Raw genomic sequence first — 4,470 nt, 5'->3', positions numbered from 1 at the left:
TCCTTGCTTTATTTTGGATCAGGTAAGTTCCCTGGGCCTGTGTTGGTGCCTGTTTGGTTTATTGGTCTGTATGTTGTTTTTGACTGTCATATTTGCTCTCTTGTAGGAGAATTGTTTTGGGTGACGTAACCCTAGTCTATTTTGTTTATTTTGTGTGCTATATAACACAAATAGTTCCTTGCTTTATTTTGGATCAGGTAAGTTCCCTGGGCCTGTGTTGGTGCCTGTTTGTATTTGTTCAAAGTGTTTTGATTATGTTTGTTTTCCATCTTGATAATAAATGTTATGTTTTTTACCGGGATTGATCAGCAAAGTAGTGTTGTTCTTGGCTGGACTAGCTACTAAAGGGCTAACTTTTTGTTTGTTTTATTTAAATGTTTTTAACCAATTATTCATAATTTTGTAGTAGGTGTTTGTGATGTGTTTGATGTTCTGTTTTTTTAAATAATAGTATTTTTAACAATTACAATTTAACATATGTAGCTTTCATTATAAAAATAATGTTGTTTTTCTTTTTTGTGATAATATTCTTTTTGGTCCTGAATTGAACCCAGAAAAAATGTCTTACGCTCCTGCAGTAAGTTGACACCCCCTTTTTTTACAAATTTTTTGTTTGCATATTTTTTGGACTTTGTTTTTGTCTTATTCAACATTTTTTTTTTAATAAAAGTGTGTGATGTCTATATTTATCGCAGCAGAAGCCCTACCTCCCCAACCCACGCCAGCACTCCCACCCCAACCGCCAGCCCCACAACCACAACCGGCTCCTCATCAACCAAGGCAACGGAGGCGTGCTAGGCCACCAATTTTCCGACCCCGTGTCCTACTTTTTGGGATGCCAGATGATGTGGTTGTACGTAGATACAGGCTGCCACCACATCTAATCCTAGACACTCTCTCCATAATAGAGAGTGATCTGGAGTCTGAAATTCGGTATCCTACAGCAATACCACCATTGACACAATTCCTTGCTGTGTTACATTTTTTGGCAACAGGGTCTTACCAGCATGTGGTTGGAGACCTGGTTGGCATGTCGCAGGGCCAGTTCAGTAAGGTCCTGCGGCGTGTCTGCCAGGCTTTCCTCAAGCGTGTGAAGCAATTTATTGCTATGCCTTTGGATGTTGGTGCCCTAGATGTGGTGAAGCGGCAATTTGCGGAAGGTGGTAGTCGCTTCCCACATGTTATTGGGGTTGTGGATGGCACACATGTAGCTATTCAGCCACCAAAACATAATGAAGAAATTTATAGAAACAGGAAACTGTTTCATTCTCTGAATGTAATGGTTGTTTGTGGGCCATCCCTCCAGATCCTTTCCCTGAACGCAAAGTTTACTGGAAGTTCCCATGATGCGTATGTCATTAGACAATCAGGGATATGGCACAGATTAAGATCAAGTCAACGAGCAGACATGTGGTTATTGGGTGAGTTGTTGCACATATTTCTTTCAAATTTTTTTTTTCTTCAAAATTTACTATTTCTAATTTTGGTTTTTCCTCAAACAGGAGACCGTGGATATCCTTGCACCCCCTGGCTCATGACTCCTTACCGTAATCCCAGGCCAGGACCACAGACGGCATTTAACTCCGCGCTTACTGCCACTAGGCAGCTGGTGGAGCGCACAATTGGGGTCCTTAAAGGGCGGTTTCGTGTGCTCCACCGCACTGGTGGCGACATCATGTATTCGCCGGAGATGGCAAGTAAACTAGTGGTTCTGTGCGCAATACTACACAATATCGCGGTAAGGAGTAGCGTAGAGCTTCCTCAGACAGAGGAATTGCCTGATGAGGAGCCAGGGGTTGTTCGACACTTCGGTGGGGGGAGTGTTACACGGAGGGGGAGCCAAGTCAGGGCAAGCATTGTTGCTGAATATTTCAGGTATAGTGTTTTTATATTATCTTTTTTATCCAAATTAAAATCACAGTATGCTTATGTATTATTTGTAATGTTGACATTTTGTTTGATATTGTAAGGTCATTGTGTAATGCTTTTGGTGTGTTGGAATGTGTAATTTTTTTGATACTAAAAATCCGTTAACACGTTAAGCTTTCAATTTTAGATTTGAAATGTTAAAAATGTGATGATGCTAAATAGTGTCCTTATTTGTTTTATATCCTAAAATCCTGATTATTTAAACAAACACACAAACAAATGAAATTGAATGTTGCCCACTTTGTGACTGTCCAGCTGAATGATCACACAAACTGTGGTGAGTACACAGATATTTGTAGGAATTTTTTCAAAACTGTGTGTCTCTGTGTCTGTGTTTGTGTTTTTTTTTGCTAAAAATTTTGCTAATGCGAATGCGTATTTCCGCTCGTGCGAAATAACACTCTGCTCTTCACAGCATTGCAAAGATCAATAAAGTTATTAGAAATGACAACATAGATTTTTGACCAATCACATGCTAACAGACACTATAAATATATGCCCAAATAAGGAAAACGCCATTGCCATGATGCGTGCTGCACCTTTCACCAGGCGGGAGCTCCGCGTCCTGGTTGCGGTGATGGACCGCCGCGTAGGCCGCGTTGGGTGCTTCATCCCAAATCGGGTTAAGCGCGAGGCCTACGCGGAGGTCCGCCGCCTGCTGCGGACTCGCGTCCGCAGCAGGCGGACAATCATCCAACTAGCGCGGAGATGGAGTGATCTCCGCAGGAGGACGCCAGAGCTGTTGGCGGAGATCCGCCAGCAAATACGGGCTATGCATGCACGCAGTAAGTTACATTACATAAGATTCTTAGCAAAAATGTAAGAAATTTACACTAAGTGGTAGGCTAATTGCAACGTTGATTGTCCATTTTTATAACATAGGACAGTGTGTGTGGTTAGGGCAAACAGTACTGACTGTAGCAAAGTGTCACCAAACAAGTGCATGTTTTCCAGAATTAATAACCAGGCAGGAAACTGTACCCAAATACTTGATCAGTGCTGTCTATATAATAAGGTGCCTTGAATAGTTATCTGGTGATGTTGCCTAGACCAATCAATATGACTCAATGGAATAGATTAAGGAATGAGCTTCAAAGTAAAAGTTTTGACTCATTTTGTTTGCTGTGGGCAACATGATGATGTTTTTAAAATGTGTATTTTTAAGAAAAACAAACCACAGTCTTTTACATGGAACAGAACAGTGATTTTTCAAATTGTTTAGTATGTAATTTAACATGCAAAATACATTTTTTCAAAAATATCATTATAGGACGAGAACAACGGCAGACCTCTCAGCCCCCTTCCCCTTCCCAGTCCCCCTCCCCTTCTCACTCCCCCTCCCCTTCTCACTCCCCCTCCCCTTCGCAGTCCTCCTCAGCTTCCCAGTCCCCCTCAGCTACCCAGTCCCCCTCAGCTTCCCAGTCCCCCTCAGCTTCCCAGTCCCCCTCAGCTTCCCCGGCCCACTCCACTTTCCACTCCTCTTCTCACACCACCTCTCTATCTCTTTCTGTGACCCCTTCTCCTCCTTCCCATACCCCTTCTCCTTCAACTTCAAACTCACCTTCTCAGCCCCCCTCACCCTCTATTGGCTTAACTTTCTCTCCGCCCCCCTCGCCCTCTCAATCAGACCCACCCTCTGAAATTACATCCCCAATCCAGCCTCCTTCCCCCATCCAGCCTCCTTCCTCCATCCCTCCTCCTTCCCCAATCCCTCCTCCTTCCCCAATCCCTCCTCCTTCCCCCATCCAGCCGCCTTCCCCCATCCAGCCGCATTCCCCACCCAGTGAGTGGGCAGAAGAAGCCCCTGCTGAATTAACTGTCAACCATCATGTTGCAGAGGAAAGTAAGTGTTTTAACATGTTCTCCAAAAATGATTACCTACTTACACTTACAATGCCAAAACATGCAGTGTTGTACTGTTGGAATTCTTGTACCAAGGACAAATATTTGTGTTATTCTTCATGGTCTACATGTTGTATTTACATTTTTGTGAGTGTCATTATATGTACAGTGTTTATGTGTGCAATGTTTTGTGTGTCCACTCTAGGTCGACACTCATTAGGTCGACAGGGTTGCCAGGACAACAGGGTTTATATGTGTTAGGTTTTCAGGGAAACAGTTAGACCTGAGTGGAGTTTAGTATGTTGTTGGTCTTTTACACTTGTGCCTGTGTAGTCTTAATATTTGCACTTACAAATCACATGCTTCACTTTGTTATGCAGCCTAATGACACACTGATTTGTGGTGTGAAAGTTACACTCACAAAATGATTATTGGCTAAAGTCAAACCTGTTTGACCTTATTTAGTAAGGTCAGCTTTCAGGGAGTGTGGGCATGCTAGGATCTGTTGTCCTTCTGAAGATGTTGATATGCAGTGTGATGATGCAGGACCAAACCCATAAAAAAAATCATAAATACACTCCAGATGTAAATGAATGCCAACATGGTGTAACATTGACGAAGATGGTAGTTATCTTTAACATGGGATGTCGCCCATAGCAACCAATAAGATTATACTTTACAATTGGGGAACCACTTCTA

The 4,470-nt window shown here is 42.7% G+C and overlaps 1 long non-coding RNA gene across 1 annotated transcript; it reads left to right on the top strand.

Annotated features, from left to right (window-relative positions):
* The first annotated feature begins 1,334 nt into the window (after positions 1 to 1,334).
* LOC135050591 (uncharacterized) lies at positions 1,335 to 3,295 on the top strand. Its single transcript, XR_010241685.1, has 4 exons — positions 1,335 to 1,421; positions 1,503 to 1,875; positions 2,185 to 2,206; positions 3,200 to 3,295. It is a non-coding gene; the product is annotated as an uncharacterized LOC135050591 (long non-coding RNA).
* The last annotated feature ends 1,175 nt before the right edge of the window (positions 3,296 to 4,470 follow it).

This window comes from Pseudophryne corroboree, chromosome 2 (genome assembly GCF_028390025.1).
Source record: "Pseudophryne corroboree isolate aPseCor3 chromosome 2, aPseCor3.hap2, whole genome shotgun sequence".
Taxonomy (NCBI): Eukaryota; Metazoa; Chordata; class Amphibia; order Anura; family Myobatrachidae; genus Pseudophryne; species Pseudophryne corroboree.
This window is presented reverse-complemented; position numbering and strand designations above follow the sequence as displayed.